At 41.9% G+C, this 23,369-nt stretch overlaps 1 protein-coding gene across 7 annotated transcripts in view; it reads left to right on the top strand.

The window, feature by feature from the left end:
- myocd (myocardin) overlaps positions 1-23,369 on the top strand; it is a 121,907-nt gene that overhangs the window by 7,690 nt on the left and 90,848 nt on the right. For all 7 annotated transcript variants that reach the window (XM_076093017.1, XM_076093013.1, XM_076093014.1 and 4 more), the window contains exon 2: positions 7,245-7,302. The gene's annotated coding sequence lies outside the window, so the exon portion shown is untranslated. The remainder of the gene's footprint in view (positions 1-7,244; positions 7,303-23,369) is intronic.

Genomic DNA, 23,369 nt, shown 5'->3' with positions numbered 1-23,369 from the left:
AAATGAGCTTGTAAACTGCCTACTTGTAAAACAATCTGGTTGTACACATCTTCAACTCCAGTCTCGCATCTCTAATCAGACTGTAAACAACGAGAAGTGCACGGAAACCCCCCACCCCCCTCCTTTTACAGGCTAAGCAGGACGTCTGTGAGGTAGTATAGGCCCAGTGGTGGTGCTGCGAGGATTCAAGGGTTCAAGGGTAATTTATTGTCATCATGCAACACAGGGATGCGCAACGAAATGCAGTTGTAGCCCATTTTCAACACAACAAACCCATGACAAACAACACAACTGTCCTTCAATCTGGAAAAGGAAAAAATAATTTTTCTACGTTGTTGCTAAATTGAGACTCAGAGGCCCAGGCCTCTTACATTCCACCTGCCTCTGTTGACGCCTTTTTCACAGCAGACATTTAAAATGTATTAGAGCTGGAAAATCCCAGGTGCAACGAGTAACATTAATTAATGAGGGCTGCATTCCTCTCAGGTGTGTCGGTTCCAGGGCTCTAATTTTGTGCATGCTGTTCCACTGATAAGTCTTCCTTCAATGGAAGAGAGCCATTGTTAATGTTATTACATTAATATTGGCAGAACATTGACATTAATATTGTTACATCTGCTGTGACACGTAAAATATCTACTGCATATTTTGCTTGCTTTCTGAAAGATTAAAGTATGAAGTATGTGCTGCTATGTTTGACTTGCTATTTTAAAAAAGCACACATAACAGAAACATAACAATTGAGAATGTTCGACAACTACAGTGTAGCTCCTATGAATCTTAAGCATGCTATAGTATCTGATGTAGTAATGAATGCTACTGAAATAATAACGTGTGATCTTATCTTGAATTCAAGTTTCTCTCTCTCAGTACAGTACAGTTCAGTCACTTATTGTACGCTCCATGTTGAACTGCATTAATCTGTCATTTAAATCAACGGACTGAAAGGGCCACTTACACGCCCACTAAAAAGTGTTTCAAAAATCATTTTATTTGAATATAACTTATTTAAACCCTCTTGTGTACATTATTTCATATATTTTTGTTACATTTTGTCATGCTTTTATTACCTCTCGTTAGACTACTGTAAGTCTTACAACTTTTCTCGTCTTTTAACCGAGAAAAGAAAGCGTGATCATACAACACCAGCATTGGCCTCCCTCCACTGGCTTCCTGTCTGTTTTAGGATTTATTTTAAGATTTTTTTGCTTGTTTTAAAGGTCTTGAATGGGCTGGCGCCACCTTATCCAGCACGACTTTTACATCATCATAGAGCACTGAGGTCGAGCAACCAGAGCCTCTTGGACATCTAAATCCAGGCGACCACGCCTTTGCGTTGGCTGCTCGTAATCTCAGGAACAGATATATTCATATCAGAGCTGATATAACATATTCATATCAGAGCTGCTCAGACCCTTGAAACCTAAGTCACTGCTGACCAAGCTTTTCTTGTTGGCATTCAATTCAAGAGCTTGACACCTTGGCTTCATCTTCTATTGTGCCACAATTATTTTATTATTATATTCATTGTATTGTCTGATACTCTTAATTTGTTATTTACTATTGTATTCTTGTATTTTGGTACTTCGATCCTGTTTAGCATTTCAGCACAACCTTGTTTTTTTAAATGTGTTTTATAAATACTTTTGACCTTAACATTTTATATTCATGTTACATTTAAAGGAGACATTAGCAAAAGACATCATTGTGTTTTCTGACCCACAGTGCACCTGAGACCTTGACCCTGACCTGAGCCTCTCAGAGAGTACAGGACCCCCATACATTTATCATGAACGGGGATATTAGCTAAGGAGACCAAAAACAGTTTTTGTCCCAAAATATAACATTTTTATTTCTGGTGAAAAGTTGGGCATTTTAACCACAGACTGTATATAACAAGTTTACTTAGTTGTCGTTACATCATCTATTGTTTTTTTGCAACTAGTGAACAGAAGTGACCATATATGAACTGCAGAGGAGTGGCATAGAGACGCCGCTCTGGTAGCGACCTGTCAATCACAGGAAGCCCGCCCTAAAGCATCCCCTGCTTTATGGTCTGTTTGACCATAATTTACTAAATGAACATCATGCTGTATTGAAGAAGACTTGAAACTATAGATTGAGACCATAAACTCATGTTTACAATGTTTAATGAGGTAATAAATCAAGAGAGAAGTAGAGTCATTTTCTCATAGACTTCTATACAACCAGAGGAGTCGCCCCCTGGTGGACAGTAGAAAGAATGCAGCTTTAAGGCACTTCTTCATTGGCTTCACTCTTCAGACCCAGAGTAGGCCGCCTGATTTGATCATGGAGGTCTGAGGGGATTGGCTGGCTTTAGGATTCAGCCTCAAGCTGCAGTTTTTGGCACTTCACTGTTGTCTTCATTTCTCAGCACCTGAGGTTGCTGCTTGTCTGTGAACAGATTTTGTCACTGCGATAGCGTCACAACTCTGTGGAATATACAGTAATGAGTCTTTACAGATGTGTAGCTGAGATCAAATGAACACACCCCTGCATTGAATTAGTGTTGTGGCTGGTGTGATGCACCACAAGATGGTCTCTAGCTAGACATGATATGTGCTCAGCCAGTTGACCTCGATGACAGGACACGTGGTTCCCAAGAGATTTGTTGTCATTATTCCTGTGCTCCATCTACTGAAGTGTGGTATGAAGTTTGGTTTCATTTGTGTAAACTGTTCATTTTTATATGTATACGCTTTCATCATTCATCATCTTGCTCGTACCTTTACTAAGCTTGCGACATGTCATGCTCTCTTCTCGTAACTGGTTTGTATTATTTGGGTTTTTAATAGGACAGGGAAATACAGTGGTGAAGGTTACTGGAAAGTCTCTCAAAGTAATGAAAGTTATTTAAATAAATTCCAGGTTGGGCGAGGTTGTGAATCTGGAAAAGTATGTATGGTTGGTTGCTCTTTCATACCTTATTCTGATAAGGTATGGATAAATATTACACATTTTATTTTGTTTTAGGTCTGCACTGTTAAGTCACATGTATATGGACAAACAGAATTAGATGATCGATTCATCTGTTGGCCATATCACACACCTCCTTTGTCTTTGGCCTTGTGAGTCCTCTCACCCTTGGCGGAGGCTTTGGACACTGCACTAGTCCTCCGTGTGCTCACCACTCGGATTAATGGCTGTTTTGGCAACATATGAGCTCATGGGTAATTGGCCGAGGTGATGTTTCCTGTTGAATGCTACCTGGATCTTTTGTGGTTGCCTTCATGGTTGGTCTCTTCCTCTGCCACTAACACTGGTAATTGAGCAGCACTTTTGTGACACTGGTTGTGAACCGTGATGAGGAAGTTACATGTTTCCTCAATGTGTCATTGGAGAGAATGACAGGGAAGAATAGCTTTTGCCCCGCGTCATGGTGTGTCTTTTTAAAAGAGCTACTGTGCTCATTTACCTTTGATGACTAATATCATGGCCTTGATCTGACCTTAATTTGAACGTTTGTCTTTTAGTTAAATAGTATATGACATGAATGGACCAACCTGTTTTTATTGCTCAGTATAAAAGGCCAATCACAGAACCAGAATTCATGCATTATGATGACACCCTTTCCTCCCTCTCTGCCTCACTACCTTACTACCACCAGAACATTTCCAGATATTGTCATTCCACACCTGTCCACTAGATGCCCTCAGAGTATCCTGCCCAGACCCGATCCTGCACAAATAGCAGCCAGTAAGGCAGGATTTTTTTGGCTGTTCAATCTACCTTCTAGTTGCCTATATGTAATCCTATTAATTGATCAGGTAAAGTCCTTTAAATCCACCTGCTCTGGTTCAGTGTCTGCATTTGGGTTATCTTCTCAAACTCCACCTGCTGATGCAACCCTGTCTCCTACAAAATGAATCCTCATACAACTAAACTCCATTCTCAGTTTTAAACATGTTTGCTATTGTAGTAATTTGGGACAAAACAAAACAAGAATGCAACAACAATGACCTCCTCCTATGTGGACTTCTGTAAACTATGTTAGAAACGTATTTGTCATATGTCAAGAACAAACGGAATCTGGGAGAAATTATCTTTCCATTCAAACGTTATCGATAATGCAGCTTTATCAGGGATCATAGTTTATATTAGACCATTAGACCAAGAGTTTACTAGGACTACAGACAATCACCACACTGAAAGGAGGAGGAATAATGACTTGACTGCACCCACAAACCTCACATCAGCATATGCATATGAGAAACTTACAGAAATCCTCAGGGCAAAAGTAGCAGAATAAAGACTGTTCCGATGTAATGGGAGGCTTGTGTTGTTTAGGTACACGGTGTGAATGTAATAACAGTCTAAGTGGGAAGAGGTCTTGGGTTCTCTTAGTTTGGTAACTCTGCCTTGAGCAGCCTGCATACACAGATCAAAATAACTGGGCTGAAAAAGACCAAAGTAAAACCGTCAACAATGGGCACTGGTCTGGATGAATGGACATGGAAGAGGCTGTGAATTCTTCCACTGGGTTACGGCCTGGTTGTTTGTGTCTTAAAACAGATGTTACACCAAATCCATCGCTTAAGGGATCAGTCCTTTGAAAATAGATTCTGTGGCACTACTCTCTGTTGGGAGTATTGATAGTAAAGCTGAAGAATGATTTCCTTCTCAGGTTACAAAAGATGCTCTCAATACTTATACTCGTCAGTCTAAAGAGATCATGAAAATAGAGGTTATTGCTGTTGTTGGCTGTTTGCTCTTACTGAATACTTGATGCTGTCATTAGAGTAGCTGAGAGGAATGGCATGACTTCATGTCAGCGTCATTTCCTTGGAAAGGTTTTGTAGTCCTCTTATCACATGGGAAAGTATTATGTTTACAGGATTTATTAAACTGTGCAAGTGAGCCTTGTTTCTGCAGTGATTCAACAATTTAATGAAGTAAGTCATGAAATGCAGGTTATTATTGTGCCATCCGATCGGGTGATTTAATATGAAACCAAAATACAGCTGACCTTAATTCATCTCAGTCTCTCGGCTTTTTGAAGGATCCATATCTGTTGACCTCTTGTTCAGTCTTCCAAGATACATGTGTGTGTGTTTGCTTGTGCAAGATAGTAAAATCAGATGGCTTGCAAAGCCCTCAAGAAATTAAGTTCATGCCTCTGCAAACAAGCTGAACTCTAGCTGGGAGGACCTTCTTTTGTTTCCTCTCTTTGATTGTGTGATATCACTCTGCTCCAGCTTCAGACGTTGGATCCACATGGTTGTGTAATAAGCTCAGGGTTTTGGCTCTAAGTGCAGAAATCAAGACTTCTTCAATTAACTGGAACACGGCCATTTCCCTATTGTACCCTCTCTCAGATCCCACTGGGACTGGCAGAACTGTTGGCGCTCTGTGGGATCCACATTAACTGTGTGAACATTCTTGTCGTGCTAGTCTGGTGTATTTATTGGCTGCTTGATTACATGCATGTTTACTTGGCAGTTTGTTGCCCCGCCAAGCATCATGATCCGCTGGGATAGTTGGAGCTTTCAGGGGTTGTGCTTTGATGGTCTGTCAATCAAAGGCAGAACCTAAACACATGCAGGCCTTTTTCACATCCCCATCCACCACTTCTGATGGAGAACAGTGATGATGATGAGAGATGAGGTTGAAGATGAAGTTGTTGATGCTGATTCAAGGATTCAAAAATCCTTTATTGTCACTATGCAACACAGGAATGCACAACAAAATGCAGTTGTAGCCTATTTTCAACACAACAAACACATGACAAACAACACAACAAACATTCCTGTAGTGCAATTTTTGAATTTGCATCATATGGAATGTGAACAGCAGTAACAAAAGCTATTCTCTGGGCAGATAATATGGCCGACATCTTCACATTAAAAACTCAACATGAGGAAAACATTGTCCATCAACTCTGACTGTTTGAGCACCAAGCATCATGATATGAACACAGAGTCCTCCTCCTCTGGTCCACCAGAGTCCTGCTCTCTGTGCTGATGTCCACCTGTCAAGTTCAGCTTGATCCGGATGAACGATGGATCCAGGTCTCTGTGAAGGTGTGGGCTCAACAGTCTCTGACCTCCTGCTGCTTTCATCCATCTTATTTTTCTGCGACCGGGCATCAGCCAGCCAGGAGCATGCTGGGTAGTGGAGTAGCCTCAGATCCTAGCTGGGTTAGCTTAGCTTCAATCTTGGCTCTCCTACCTCTCCTCCCGGCAGTTGGGCGGTGGTCAATCACAATTTTTCACATAAAACATGCGTACACAGAATACAGCATGGTTTGTGTTAATTATTAAACACACTCAGTGGCCACTTTATTAGGTACCACTGTGCTATCTTAGCTATTCAATACAACATAACGGCTCTACCATAAATGCTACTTTACCAAGTTTCCAAAGTTCAGGTTTGTTTTGGAATGCTTATACATTCCATCATGTGTTTAGTACTGAGGTCATAGTTAAAGGTGAGATCTGCAGCATTCATATCGTAGCAAAGAACTACTATCTATGTATAGATAGTGGAGTAATGTCTGACAAACAAAACCAGAGTTCCTCATTGTTGGAACAGTGGAACGACTAACCAAGACATGTTTGATGAGTTTTATAAGGTTTCGGTCGAGTTTGAATGAAGTGTGTTTTACAATCAATGGAGTCTTGTGGCTTGAGGAGAGCATATTAATTGTGTGCATTGTACGTTAATACATTTTAATAACTGTCCAAATCCCTGTCGATTTTAAATCATTTCTTATAGGTTTACATGTTTTTCATCTGTTTATATTTTTTTGCAATGCAAAATCAATATTCCTACTAGAAATTGTAATGTAGCACCTCCTGATTGTTCTAAATTAAGTTAATATTTATAGAATACAGATATACAGAGGCAATATAAATTCTCCCTATCTTATACATGGCACCTTTGAAGGCACTGTTGTACTGGACTATATTATATTGAGGTGTTTTTTGTTCGTCCTTCCTTTTTACACAAAGGACAAAATCGTCAATGCATCTCTCAATATAATGCAGTCCAGTACACCAACATCAGTAACAGCATGACTTCAATGCTTCAACGTGTAGATTAATAAACACCTCTATGACGGTTAAACAAGAACTGAGGCATCATAAACCATTATAGGCATCATAAAAGTCGACGTCATGACTGAACATCTGTATTGGATTGCATTAGATTACAGGTGTACCTAATATTAGTTTACAGGTGTGCTGAGTGTTTATCATGTCATTATAATCATATCTCTTTAACAGGTGGAGGACACCAGGCTGTGGCTTAAAACAGGAATGCCAAGTGACAACCAGTGAACAGGTAGGGTTTCTGTCAGCCTCCCATTTGTTTAATAGCTGTGTGTCACCAGATGTGAATTATTGACATGGGAACAATTTGAGTTCAGTACATTTGTATTACTTGTACTAGCATTCAAGACGTGCCTGATCAGAAGGGGTTGATTGTGTTGCTGTGCTTCCTTGGGTCCTCAACAACACATCTGCCATGACTAAGTTGCATCACTTAGCAATGCTAGAGTATATGTGTTATTTAGGTGCAAAAACTCACATGAAGAGGTCTACGGAAGGCAAGCTGCTAAGCATTAATGTTGTTGCAGTGTTGGAAATTTTGGAAATCTGTTTTTTTCTGAATTCTGCAGCCAACATTTTGTAAGAGCACTAATAAGTGTAACTAACTTTTGTGTAACGTTTGTCTTGCTTTGAAAAAGTGCAGGGTTCGCGCTCAACACTGCACTTTCTTGGGCTTGTGAAGTTGATCAGATGTGATTGAGAAAATCGAAGGACAGACAGATGGACAGACAGAAAGACACACAGACAGATACACAGACAGACACACAGACAGATGGACAGACACACAGACAGATACACAGACAGACACACAGACAGATGGGCAGACAGATACACAGACAGATGGGCAGACAGACACACAGACAGATGGACAGACAGACACACAGACAGATGGACAGACAGACACACAGACAGATGGACAGACAGACACACAGACAGATGGACAGACAGACAGACACACAGACAGATGGACAGACAGACACACAGACAGATGGGCAGACAGACACACAGACAGACACACAGACAGATGGACAGACAGACACACAGACAGATGGACAGACAGACAGACACACAGACAGATGGACAGACAGACACACAGACAGATGGACAGACAGACAGACACACAGACAGATACACAGACAGACACACAGACAGATGGGCAGACAGATACACAGACAGATGGGCAGACAGACACACAGACAGACAGATGGGCAGACAGATACACAGACAGATGGACAGACAGATACACAGACAGATGGACAGACGGATACACAGACAGATGGGCAGACAGACACACAGACAGATGGGCAGACAGACAGATACACAGACAGATGGACAGACAGATACACAGACAGATGGGCAGACAGATACACAGACAGATGGACAGACAGATACACAGACAGATGGACAGACAGATACACAGACAGATGGACAGACAGATACACAGACAGATGGACAGACAGATACACAGACAGATGGGCAGACAGATACACAGACAGACGGGCAGACAGATACACAGACAGACACACAGACAGATGGACAGACAGATGGGCAGACAGATACACAGACAGATGGACAGACAGATGGGCAGACAGATACACAGACAGATACACAGACAGATGGGCAGACAGCCACACAGACAGACACACAGACAGATGGACAGACAGATACACGGACAGACAGATACACAGACAGATGCACAGACAAACACACAGACAGATGGGCAGACAGATGGACAGACAGACACACAGACAGATGGACAGACAGATGGACAGACAGATGGACAGACAGACACACAGACAGATGCACAGACAAACACACAGACAGATGGGCAGACAGATACACAGACAGATGGACAGACAAACACACAGACAGATGCACAGACAAACACACAGACAGATGCACAGACAAACACACAGACAGATGGGCAGACAGATACACAGACAGATGGACAGACAAACACACAGACAGATGGACAGACAAACACACAGACAGATGGACAGACAGATACACAGACAGATGGACAGACAAACACACAGACAGATGCACAGACAAACACACAGACAGATGGGCAGACAGATGGACAGACAGACACACAGACAGATGGACAGACAGATACACAGACAGATGGACAGACAGACACACAGACAGATGGACAGACAAACACACAGACAGATGGACAGACAGATACACAGACAGACACACAGACAGATGGACAGACAAACACACAGACAGATGGACAGACAGACACACAGACAGATTGACAGACAGATACACGGACAGACAGATACACAGACAGACAGACAGATACACAGACTCTCGACTGGTGAGACGGTGATTATCACAGAATGTTACTGTGTTGTGTTTTGGCATCTTATAAACCTTAAGATGAATGTGTGTATCGTTCAAACTGGATCTCCTCATATCTGATCATCTCACCCCATCCCAACGCAGCCCCGTGAACAAAGCCCAGCGGGAAAGTATCTTGGATTTAAACAGAGTGCTGAGACAAGATGAAGGCGAACGTACTTTAACTTTGAATGAATTAGAATCAAGTCAGACAGGCACAATGGGCCAGCTACCCACTTAGTGCCTCACCCCTCTGTTTTAAATGATTTGTGAATGATGTTGTGAAGGTTCCCGGCAAAGCCGTCCAAAAAGCTTTGCTCACTATGCTGTGCCAGGGGCAACCATTAGTTTGAGACAGATGTGATTTCTAGGCTGTATAATAAATGGCTGATAATTCTACTTTTTGTTCAGACATCAAAATTTAGCTTTAAAATTGTTGTCGAAACATTGTCAGATTCCTTCCTTAAAATAAGTTGCTAATTTGAGATATGAGCAACATCTTCTTTTAAAAGGTATATGGAGGATCATGCCATACACTTAATATTTACTGTGTCATCCAAGATGTATCAGATTTTCCAGCAGATGCTTGTCGCTGGTCAAATGTTTGTTTTTGTACAATGTGAGCTGTAACTGATTTAACTACCTGTCAGCTTTTAGTTGCTCCATCTTGAGCTCACTGTTTTAAAATGCTCTCATTTTATACTTAAATAAAACCCTGACTCTCACTGGAAACATCTTTATAACCCACAGGTTATCTTGTTTTCCCCCTAGTGACCACTGAAGGTACCAGAGCAATTCGTTTTTACATTCTGTCCCATGTGAAATATAATATAACACTATATGAAACACTCTTGTAACATCTCATATTGATGTTTTTATGGCTAGTTTGCAGGGATTTAAACATTACTAGCCCTCATGAAAAGTGACTTTGTACTTTTTTCCACCCCATAAAAGTTCCCTCCCAAAATACCATTGTACATGTCAATGTTGCAGACCTACTGGGTGCGTTACCTGCTCGATGGTGTGCCTTTTGTCTGTATGAGAAAGAGTTCAAGGTTGTGACATTTATTACAGCCTGTCACAGGGAGGCTCGCCGGTTCTTTTTACTGTCAAGTCTCGGCAGCGTGGAGCTTATTTCCAAACAGCCCCGTGTGTCAGGAGACCTGCAACATGAAACTAGTGTCACTCAAACATCCCTCTGGTTTCTGTTCATGTATTTCATGTTAGCATTATTAAAATATTTTCCTGGAAAGAAGCCTCACAGATAAGCAGCAAGACGGAGTCATCAGAGGTCCCTTCACCCGACGCACCCTGTACGACCACCCAATCTTACCTCATCCCATGACACTGGGATGTTTTCAGTTTAGAGGCACTTTGGATCTTACACCAGCATCGTTTCATGACCTCAGAACAGTTATTGCCTTTTACTGACAGCAGATTACTCAGTTTACAACTTCCTCAGGGTCAAAGGTGAACACAGAGGTCAAACTGAGGTCACACTGCTGCTCCCAAAGCTATGTACCAAGCCATACAGCTAGATCGGGGGATTCTTTCAAATAACACATTTTGAAAAAACGGCCAGTGCATGTCATGAGATCACAGCATCTCCGAATCTTAAAAGGGGATTATCATCTGAAGGTATCTCTACTTTCTTTAATTCCTCTGCTCGGGGTGAATTGCTTGACCTATGATGGAGAGGAGGGCTGTGCTGTCAGTGATGCCCATGTGCACAGTATTTCCAGAGGGAATCATAGAATAATGGGTGGAAGGGATCAAAGAAATGAGTGAGTGGTAGGGGATGGATTGAGAGTATGATTTACCAATCTTTACCTTTCTTTTGAAGGGTAAAGATTTGCCTATGTAATTGCCTTTATAACTCCATATACGGAAGCTTCAACTGCTTCTTTCACATACAGAATAAATCATGTCCAAACATTAAGAACATTTGAACTTTTTACTATATCTCATTTATTAATACTTAAAGGGAAAACTTTCTCCGTCTAACTTTCTCCCCTTATCATGGGAAAGTGTGCACACCCTTTACATTGCTGTGGGGATTGATGGATAGGTAGATACCTTTTTTGTATTTCATCGAGCTTGGAGGAGTATAATGTGCAAGCTTGAAAATGGGATTGATTGGTGTCCTGTGGGGATATAAAATGCAAGTGGTTTCTCAATATTTAACAGTTGGGGGCTAATACAGAACCCATTCCAAGGCTGTGGAACATTCTTGTTCAGAAAAAGATATGTATGTATGTCTTGGTTCAAGCCTGACTTTGTGACCCATGAATTATATACAAAAAAGAGTAAGATACAAGATGTACCTGGTCATGAACAGGCAGAGTAATGAAGTTCAGATGGTAGAATAAAGAGCTGCTTCTTGTACCTCCTCTAAGCTCTGGGAGAAAACAGAGACAGGAGGCTGAGTGTGGAACAAAGTGTTTCAGTTTGATGCCCATAAATTTCCTGTTGAAAGATAAAGTTATCCAGAAGTTAAGCTTAGTCAGAGCGAGGCTGTACAGGGAGATAAGACACTGTACTGGCAGGTGATCTTCTCTACATGCAAAGTGTTGATGTTGTTGTTATTTATCCCGGATCTTGGTGGCAGAGGGAGTCAGTCAAAATAAATCTCCCTCCTCATCAGTCTAACTCCCTTCACCTGTTCACTCACCTGTCTCTGATCACTAATCAAGCCACTATATAGACTCCTGCTTCTCAAACACCCTTTGCCAGATTGTTCTTTGCTACTCAATGCCAGACTTTCCAGCGCTTTATTCCGGACTGATTTCCTGTTGTCAACCCTTCCTGCCCCTGATCTACCCGTCTCGCCTGACTCCCGGTAAACTCACCAGCCTTCTGTTCCTGACCTGGATTAATTCTGCCTGCTGTTTTTGCTGCTCTGCCAGAGACTTTGATGTATCAGTCTGTACCTGTTAAGTTTATAATAAAAGCCAACGGCTCCTGGAATCTTGTGTGCTGCAATTGGGTGCATACACAATCCGTTACATATCCTTGAAAATCAGCCGATGAAGGATCTTTCCTAGACCTAGACTTTGACAAACACCCAGTGTAGCTGTCAGTCTAATGTAATTTAATGTAATGTATATATCTTTTCTTCATCAAGAACCACAGTGAAAATCTTGCACTTGGGTGTAGGTTTGTCAAAATCTTAAATTAACTAAAGACATACGGTAATTAGAGTTAACAACTTATTTGTCTGATCATCATTTTCTGGTTTGTTTTTGGAAAGTAAGCAGTTTAGCTGTGCTTCATCCACAGCCCATTTTGAACGCTCCACTTTTGGCCAGGTATCCATGGCCACTTTTGGTAAAAAAGAACTGGCCCAATATTAGATTGTAGCACTTTCGACTTCAAATAAAATGTTTGTCGGCCCTAAGAACACGGCAAAAAACAAGTTGTGCATCACACTCAAAGGTGGACCAAGTTATCTGCTTGCCTAATCTTCTATATCTAGGAATACGCTCTGGGAATCACTTCATCTTGAGCCCCGTCAGACCCGTGACCCCTCAGATGAGTTGCCTCACCACTAACCTCAGGTCTCTTGGTCTTGACCTGCACCCTAAAGTTCCCCAAAACTGCTCAGACAAGATTGAAGGGGATTCCCTCTCTCAGCGACCTCCTGTTGCTATTTTAAGGATAATCTCGGTTAATTTTTCAACCTTCCCCTTTAAAGTGACGGGCTCTGAAGTCCAGATAATGTAGCTGAGAGGGGGGCTGTGTCATAAAATGGACTATTTGGCACGAAATCTGTCAATTCCTCTGAGAGTTTTATTCTTCTTGTGCGTCTCGGGGATGATCTTGTAGCATCAGCGGGTGAAACGCTGCCCACCCACGGAGGCCTTTCTTGTGGGGAGAAGCCAGGAGCGTTGTCTCCTCTCTGGATCTCTGAGCTGTCCCCATGTAAACAGCCTCCCTGCAGCGGGGGGAGGCAGATGAAGCAAACTGTCTTACTCCAGCTGACAAAGCCATTCACTTCTGAAGAATGCAAATTTAGATTGTGAACGCTCCCTTTGCTTTATCACATTGGACAAACAGTGTTGAGTTATTGGGAGGATTATGAATAACTTTTTTCTACAGTGGAAAAATCGAGATGTAGCCAAGACGGAGTCATCAGAGGTCCCTAAAATAGAGTGCAGTCTGAGAATGAAGCAGAGAAAGGTGAACGCCGCTGGTTGGTGTGCTTTAGTTAAGCCGATTCTGCTTCAGCGCCCCCCAAAAACCTGATTCATTTCAGTGGAATCCTCACTTTTCTTTGGTGGATACAGCCTGTTTGGGTTTTCAGAGATGCTTCAGCTTTGTAAGTTGTGAAGCATTATAGTTTTCTTTTAATAAATGGTCTTTTGTGTGGTGTTTAATGTAAATGTTTTTGTTGAAGTGTGCTGCGTGTGCATGTGTTTACTTTGGCGATAATGGCTAGCATGCCCTTCTTTGTTTACAGCTCTTATTGGCTCTTCTCTCCCACACTTTTAATGTGATTTGCTTATTCCTCCACTCTCTCATGGCGTCTGAGACAAGTCAACAAGGCATCTCCACATGCACAAGCACGTGTCGAACCTGCGTGCAAGCACTGGTATGCATGCAAACACACAAATATACACACATAGAAATAGCCTCCGTTCTCTGCCGTATTTGTAAAAGATAAATGAGCATTTGCATTAGCGATGTAAATAGAGATACTCGGGGACGGCTGGTTCATTTATTCTGCTCAAATCTCCACAGACAGTTTAGCACGGTTCCCATGACAGGGTCGCAGCAGTGCCGTGGGCGGCTCCTGCCAGCCCCTTATTTTAGACCAAAGGCTCATGGGAAAGCTATTTAGAGACCCTTTCCTGTCGGCCTCAGAAAACAGTGCCAGTGGTTTGTTAACAGGTGCAATGAGACCAGAAGGACTTTGTTTTTACCCAACAGCTTCATAAATGCTTTAGTTTGTTTGGTTTCTGTTTGAGAGTTGTGGGGGTCTCTATACTCACATGTAACTTTAATGTATGTCAGGGGACCGGTTGCTGCTGAAGAATACTGTCACTTGTAATCAGCTGGACAGAGTCATTTGCAGTACCACTTTCTAATAAGTCACGCTTTATAAAGGGTCTGTTAGTTGTAGCGGTATAAATGATCAATACAGGGTTTACATTTATAAGACCTTAATAAGACCGCTTTGTGTTCTGTTCAGTTCACTTGCAAGGCCGCTTCAGCTGTCTTATAACTCATTAACATTTAGAACTACAGGCTGGATGGATAATTAAAAATAGAGGAAACCACTGACATTTATAATACAATTGGTAATTTAACTTATAATGTACTGCTGCTTTGTCTATGTGGTTTACCAAACAGCTAGTTGTTTTTTCTTCAAAAGAAATACAGAAAATATCGTAAAACATGTCAAAGAGATTGATTGTTTGCTTTATTATAAATGTGAAAATAGTCGTCATTACCCGGAACCCCAAAGTGCACAACAACACTATTTGTGAAGCTGGAATTATGAAACGTCTTTACATGAAAAACAATTTCCACCAAGCGACTGATTGATTAATCGTCTAATCATTTCAACTCTACAAAGCTCAATGCTTTTTGGTTGCTTACCTTATACAAGACATATTTAATCCTCATGTGCTTTTTATGCACATGTTGAATTCAGATAAAAGAGTAATTCAAGTTATCAAATAAATATAGTGGAGTGAAAACTACAGTACTTCCCTATGACATGTAGTAGAGTATAAAGTGGTATGAAACAAAGTCGTACTTTACTAGTATAAATGCATTAAAGCATAAATAGAGGAGTGTGTGAGAGAGAGGGAGAAGTGAGGGTGGGCCTACCAGTGAGAGAGGGAAACAGTGAGAGATTGAAAGGACAAAGAGAGAGAGAGAGAGAGTCCTGTCTTTGGGAGCAGGACGACCCATGTGACTCGGCCTGCCCCTCTTTGTGTTTCCCACACAGTCTGCCATGACCGGAGCTATATCCACACCATCACATTCACATTCTGTCTGCAAACTTCCCCCTACTTATGATTCATAGCTCAATGAACGGCACCATGTTTGCTTACGGTGCTGCCAGCTGCACAAGGCTGCTCTCTCTCCTTTAACTCACAGAGCATCATAGAGCTGATCGTGTTGATACGTGTAACATTCTCAGGATGATAGAGATGTTTCATCGTCCATTATATCTCTTTATATTTCAGGGTTATGAGTGTGCTTTCCATCATTTTGACAGTGTTCATTGCACTTATAGTTATATACGTTGTCTGCAGCTGGTGGATCTGTGGGAATTATCAGATAACATGTTCTCATATTATGAAAAAGTACCTATTCTAGATGTGGTTACCATGGGAACAGGTGTTCTTGTGCGTATAGAGTGCAGCTCCATGCTACACAAAAATAGTGACTGCAATTATGCATTAAAGCAAGTTTGTTTTTTATTGTCTGATGGAACTAAGAATCACAATACATGATACCCGCTGTTGTATGCCAGTATTCACACACTTCCTTTTTCAATAAAAATAAAAAAAACAGCATTTTAGGCTAAGGGCTCATTGTTTCCAGAGACCCGTTATCATTCAAGTATTTAAAGGTCTACTTTATTATTTTAGGTGATAATGTGCTCATATTATACATATCCATGAATTAAGTTGTGTTCACTTGTGTCGTCAGACTTTATACATCCAAGTACTGGTAAAAAGAACAGTGGCGGGCCGTGCATTGTATACAGAGATGGGCAAAGATACATCAAAATGTATTTTGATACAAAATACAAAATACCCCTCAAATAAATGTATCAAAATAAAATACAAAATATTGGTGCCAGAAAATGTAACAAAATACAATACATGTATTTTGTATTTAAAATATAGGAAATACTTTTTTCTGGATTTTCCGTTTTCTCACAATTTGGTATAGCAGAGCATTCAGGTTTGGGCTATAATGTACACAAAGCTCTGGTGAAGCCCACAAAAAGGAAGAACAGTCACAGACATGTTGTCCACCTGGCCAACTGTAGAATGTATGAAATAATAAAACTAAGAATACTTTCATAATATGCCTTTTAAATAAAATAAATTGGATATTTAATGTTTTTTTGAACAAATGGACATCTGCTGTCATAGCCTGGCTAACTGTGAACTATATTATCTGCCAGTAATTGATATGACATTATGACATTCACATTGAGAAGATACAGCATAACTTGTAATACAGTGCAAGATTAGATGGTCAGACGTCTCTTGATAAGGTTATCATGAACATACAAGCTCCCAATTTCCCTCTTCCTATAGCTAGCTACTCGACTGATAAGTTAACTTGCTAAACACTGGCTATGCACTAGCCTAGACAGCATGCTAGCGTCATTAGCATGTTAGCATCGATCGCTAGCTTGATATTATAACCATCACCATGTACAATAGGCTATGTAGCCAGACCCAGACATCAATTATACATCAAGCTAGTTGACATCTGTCACACTCAGATAAAATATTTACCTTGACAGACAATCCGTTAAACTTGAAGATCTGGAGACTGAACTCGTTAACTGTTTTTTGATTTGTAGAGAAAGTATTTTGAGTATTTTAAATACAAAATTACTCCACTCTAAAGTATTTTGTTACAAATTCCGTTCATGCTATTGTGGAGAATTTCAGTATTAAACGCATTATTAGTAGGATTAAATAACACCCCTAGTGGTGAGTAGAAGTGTCACAATAATAAATATGTTAGTCACAATATGTTTCCATATGGAATGTATTATAGGTTTACAATATTCTTACTTATAGAGGATATTATATGTTACAGTATATTAACTCATTGAATGTATTAAATCATAGAAGTATAGTCACTGTAGGTATTAAAACACTAAGAATAGTTTTGAGGGTCAGATAGGGATTCTGAGTGAGGTGTCAGACATGCAGCAGCAAATGGAGGCGACCTCATCGATGGAGGATGGGGCCAGTGGGACGGTCAAATGCCAAGCTGACCAGCAGGACAGAGAGGAGGAGTCCAAGATGTTTTGCGAGGAGCCAAGATGTTTTGCTAAGGGATCGATAATGGGAGGGGGCAGAATTCAAATGAAGCCAATCACTAATCGCCACGGAGGGTCATTCACACGTTTTATGACAGTATCGGACACTTTCCGACTCTCAGGGGATACAAAAGACAATGTTTTAGGGAGTTTACCTCAGATCACTGCAGCTCTCATTTTCAGCTAACTGGCCGCGCCGGACTGTGAGGAGATGCGTGTATGTGGTCTCTGCTCTCGAGAACATTACTATTGATAGTTAATTCAGTTTGTAAGTGAACTTTGTGTAGTACATTAAATATTGTTTTTAATTTGAACCGGATCTAGCTCATTCTTCTGATGCGCATGCGCAGTAAGAAGCTCGCAGCAGAAGAGTACCTGCGGCCTGCAGGCTCTCTCATCCTTTGTTCTTAAAAACCTAACACTATCCAGAGACCCCACTATCCACTTCCCACTCTAGATGATGTCACACCAAGACTAGCCGGAGCACAGTACTTCAGTGTACTGGCGCTAGATCTGGATATTGGACGATAAAACTCAGCCAGGAATCATCCATGCTGACCACGTTCAACACCATCTACGGCAGATATCGGTTCAACAGGCTCCCTTTCGGAATCATTTCTGCACAGGATGAGTTTCAGAGGAGAGTTGATGAGGCCTACGAGGGGCTTCAGGGTGTCGCAGCCATCGTAGATGACATTTTGGTGTATGGCCTACCAAAGAGGAGCACGATGCCAACCTGCGCGCCATGCTGGAGAGAACCAGAGAGAGAGGAATAAAGCTAAACAAAGACAAAAGCATCATCTGCGTCTCTGAGGTGAGCTATTTTGGACATAAACTGACACGAGAAGGCATCAAGCCCGACCCTAACAAGGTCAAGGCAATTAAAGAAATGGCTCCCCCACGCAACAAAGCAGAGCTGGAGACCATACTGGGAATGGTCACCTACCTCTCCAAGTTTGCACCCAGACTTTCAGAGACAATTGCCCCGCTCAGACAACTGCTGAAAGAGAACAGTGAATTCACGTGGGACTCAAATCAAGACGTTGCATTCCAGCAAATGAAAGACCTGCTAATACAGGAGCCCGGCCCAGTGCTCACATACTTCGACCACACCAAAGATGTGAAACTACAAGTCGATGCATCAAAATGCGGCTTAGGAGCAGTCTTGCTCCAGGGAGAGAAACCAGTCGCATACGCATCCAAGATACTAAATGAGCCTGAAGAAAATTACGCTCAAATCGAAAAGGAGCTGTACGCAGTGCTCTTTGGATGCAGACGTTTTCATCAATATCTGTATGGACGACAGGTGATCGTCGAGTCAGACCACAAACTGCTGGAGTCAATCATGCGGAAACCCTTGGCAGCCGCACCGCCACGCCTACAACGCATGATACTGCAACTACAAAGGTACGACATTACCATTACACACAAGCCTGGAAAACAAATCCGGGTCGCAGACACGCTGTCCAGAAAGCCAATTGAGTGTACTGATAACTCTTTGAGTGAAGGCATGGATTTACAAATCCACACAGTGATCAGCAGTGCACCAGTGAGTGATCGCAAAATGGCAGAAATCAAAGCCGCCACAGCACAAGATGAGCAACTCTCAATGTTGAGACAAGTTATCCAAGCAGGATGGCCTGAGTCGAACAAAAGTTGTCCGCCTGCTGTCGCTGAGTATTGGAATCATCGGGACGAGATATCAGAGACAAACGGGATCCTGCTCAAAGGTGAAAAAATCATTGTACCACACTCACTCAGAGCTGAAATGCTCTCACGCATACACACTGGACACTTAGTCATGGAAAAGTGTAAGCAGTGTGCAAGAGATGTACTGTTCTTTGCCCGGAATGTGCAAACAGATAGAGGCACTAGTAGGATCTTGTAGCATCTGCCTGGAGCGACGCAGCTCCAATACAAAAGAACCGATGCTCTCGCATCCTATCCCGGAACGACCTTGGCAAACGATAGCCACAGACTTGTTCACCTGGCACAGTACTGACTATATAGTTGTCATTGACTATTATAGCAGGTACTTTGAGGTAGAAAAAATCATCAACCTCACATCCGCAACTGTCATCCAAAAGCTGAAATCCATGTTCGCCAGATTTGGAATACCCCAGACAGTAATCCGTGACAATGGATCCTGTTACAGTTCACAAGAGTTCAGAGGTTTTGCTCACGCATGGGACTTTGAGCATATCACGAGAAGCCCGCTGTACCCGCAGAGTAACGGTTTGGCTGAAAAGACTGTTCAGACTGTCAAAGCCCTCATGGACAAAGCACATGCACAGCGGACAGACGCGTACCTCAGTTTACTGGAATACAGGAACACACCAGTTGATGGACTGAAGTCACCAACGCAGCTGCTAATGAGCAGGCGTCTGCGCTCAATCCTGCCAATCACAGAAAAACCTGAGGACACTGAGTCTCAAATAGTACAGCAGGACCCTGCAGGTCATACTGGTCCCAAACAGCCACCAGACTGTACTACCACCAGATCAGGCCACATACTGAAGCCTAGAGACATATTAGACTTGTGATTCCCAACAGGAAAAGAACTGAAGGATATGTTCATGAAAATAAAGTGTTGAAGTTTGAAACAGTTGAAATGCCGTTTAGACATGAACTGTTGATGAGAAAATTGTTATCATATTTCCTTCAGTAACAGTGTTCTTGCAGATTTGGCATACGTAGCTGCCTATATGCAGTTTTTCTGAAATGTTTAAATGCATAATGTTTACTATTTCATTTGGTAGCTATAGCCATGTTTTGTTTCAAAAGAAGGGGGATGTAGTATCTTGGATACTTCCGGTTCAGGTAACCGTCATGTTGTGATGACGTCGGCGCTCTGCGCCAGTGAGAGTAAGATACGTAAAGAATAAAGATGGACGCACACCGCGCCCTATGAGACAAACTGGTATCATTCGTTTTACTTAGACACCTACATGTCAGTAGAAACAGAATATTACATTAACCATATCGTAAAAACGACACCATAAACAAATGAACACAGTAGTAACGCTACTGCAGATGTAAAAACACAAAAGCACTTCACTTACCAAAGCTGCTGTTCACTTAAAGACAAAGTCCATCCTCCTTTCTTTGATTACAAAGAGTTCAATGACGCGGTTGACCAGAACATCGGTGCGGTTCAGTTCCAGCCAGAGGTCCTCCTGTGAACGTGTGAGTTGAGTTGTAGATCCACTCGGGTCTCTCCAAAAGTTTTCAAAAGCACCGTAGCTTGCAAGTGTACTGTCGTGCTATGGTGTCATGTTGCTGCCTTGGTTAGCCACCTCAGGTTAGCGTAGCTCCAAACAGCTCCAAACACCAAGACGCTCAGTCGCAAATAAAACGCATTCTTAGCCAGAACATGTGCAACGCTTCTCCGACGCTGTCAGCCAGGAATACCGTTCGTACAAATCCTTTTCCTGGCTGCCTCAGGGCTGCTAGCTGTGGGGTATGATGTCCATTTGTCCCTGAAATGTCCTTCTCCAGATAGGCGTTGCCAGTAACTCCGCCACCAAATCCGTTTCTCCTCCTTCAGCCATTGAGTGTTAAAAAACAAAGCTAGGTTAAAAAAAAAAAAAAAAGAATCTACACCAAGCAAAATACTAAAAATGTCATGTCAATGTCATAACTTCTTACATATCTTTCAACTTGAACTGTTACTACTACTACTAACTTCTGCTAGCTGCTTCAGCGTCACAACAGTCACGCTATTCCACTGACCAATCACACCGCACGTTATTGCTGAGCCAGCCGCACGTTAATGCTGACGTACTTGTAGACTACTTCGGTAGCTCTGGCACGTCAAAGAATACGCCCAACATGTCAAACTAAAGATCTGATTAGTTGAAGACTATGACAATCAATAATATCGTCCCCATTCACTTTAATCTGCAAAGTCTACCTAGAGGGCTTCGGGTCTCTCTTCTTACCTAGAGACACAGGGGTGAAATCTGATTGGATAAAAGCTCTACTTAAAACAAGCTGTGCTGGAAGCAGAGCAACTGAGGAAGACAATAGCTGTGCAATGAGAAAATAAGATAATGGGAAAAATAATTAGAATACATGTGTTTTTATCACATGAAATTGTAAAGTAGGATGCTGCTGGGTGACTTCATGGCATGGATATGTGGGTTTGATCTGTGATCACAATGATGGCTGGTTATTGTTGAAAAGATTGCAACAAATGTGATCTTGATTGTATGCAGAAAGAAAATTCAGTCACATGTTTTTCTGGAAAGGGGCAACATCCATATTAAATTGTGCATTACGCTAGACAAAGTAAATTTGTGGCAATGGTCATCATTTATCTCCACCTGGAGATCATGTGTTCAATCATGTGTGTGTGTCTTCTGTGTCTGTCTGTCTGTCCACGGCTAATCTTGCATACTACTGGACCCATCAGCTTAATAGTTTTGGTGCTCATTTATGACTGTATGCTCAAGAACCTCTGGTGGTTGCTTCACACTTTTTGAAAACATATTTTATTGACTGTTTCATACCATCCTGTGGAGTCTAGACACAGTCTAGTGGGGGTGATGAGATGAAGAGAGGACATCTGAAGAGCCACTGGATATGATAACTGGAAGTGAATGGGTTGGAGGATTGGCTGATGGAGATCGGTTGGTTTAACCAAAAGAGTGAACATCCATAACCAGCTGATTAAGAAGGAGCGGGAGGAGTGAGAGAGAGAGTTATGAATGAATGAAGCATAAAGATTAGACTTATGCTGAGCTTTATTTTAGCTGCATGGAGCCAATGCAGACAGGAGACGATTGTGGTTTGTATTCATTTGTTTCAACATGACAGCAGTAGTCATTGCAGACTCACCTGTGGGACCTCTGCAAACTAGTGAACCTTTCTATTTTACTTTATTCTTCAAATGTTCCATCAGTTTAATAGAAGGTGATGGAGTGTCACTTTGTGTTTCCTGTTGTTTATTTGTCCCATTAGCCATTCTGTGCCACCGTGACTTTATGTAATTGTATGAGCTATGACTCTGATGTCAAGAAGTTGCCTTTCACTGACCTCTGTTTTGAGACAAAGTCCGTCCCCATGAGCAGAACTTGCGTGGCGTGGGTCGCATGTCATTGCTCAGTCATCCCAAGCCGAGATGCCATTTATTGCAGAATCTCCTCCCTCTGGTCCTGCGCTCCCCCAGGACCTCTGGAGAACATGGACCCAGCTAGTTTCCCATCTTCTGGGCCACAAACATAACCAAACAAAGTATGTTGCATAGTGCTGCCAAAAGGCCCATCACATAACATCAGTCCTACAATAACCGCCACTACTACATCTGTGTGTCCATCAGGCAGGCCCGCGGTCAACGTCCCCGAACAGGGGCTTTCCCCGCAGTATTGATGGCTATTTCCATCCACTGTCCTCCACCCCCACACCAGCAGCCACTGGGAGCCCCTCATTTTGGCTTCAACCCAGAAGCATTTTTCTTTTTTTTTTACTAGCCGTCACTTAAGCAAGATAATTGGATGGCCCAAGACTTCTAGAGCCAAGTAAACACACAGTGTGAAAGTTCACGTGGAGATGCTGGACATCATAATGGATTTAGAGGTCTGATCCTCACAGAACTGATTTGTGGGTCCCCAGTCTCTCGGCCCTCATGACACAATCATGGGATTTCTCATACATTCATCAGCAGCAGATCTGATAAGGGAATAGTCATGTTCCTTATCAACCGTAGAGTGTCTTAATACTTTTCTGTCTTTTTCAGATTTGTGTGAAATGGCTCAGTGGATGCCTGTGATCTATGAGATATGTTGTCTCTCATGTAATTATATTGGACAAATTATAGAATCGGCTCTTGACTGGGATGAAGTCTTTTTGCTATTTTGGCTCTTGGCTTCAGCTGAATGTTGCAGTCTACAGACACCATAACCTCAGATTGAGACATATATCAAAAT

This window comes from Anarhichas minor, unplaced genomic scaffold (assembly GCF_050575085.1).
Source record: "Anarhichas minor isolate MPS153535 unplaced genomic scaffold, ASM5057508v1 ptg000017l, whole genome shotgun sequence".
NCBI classification, from domain to species: Eukaryota; Metazoa; Chordata; class Actinopteri; order Perciformes; family Anarhichadidae; genus Anarhichas; species Anarhichas minor.
Note: the sequence above shows the minus strand (reverse complement) of the source record. Positions and strands in the feature narration are given on the sequence as shown.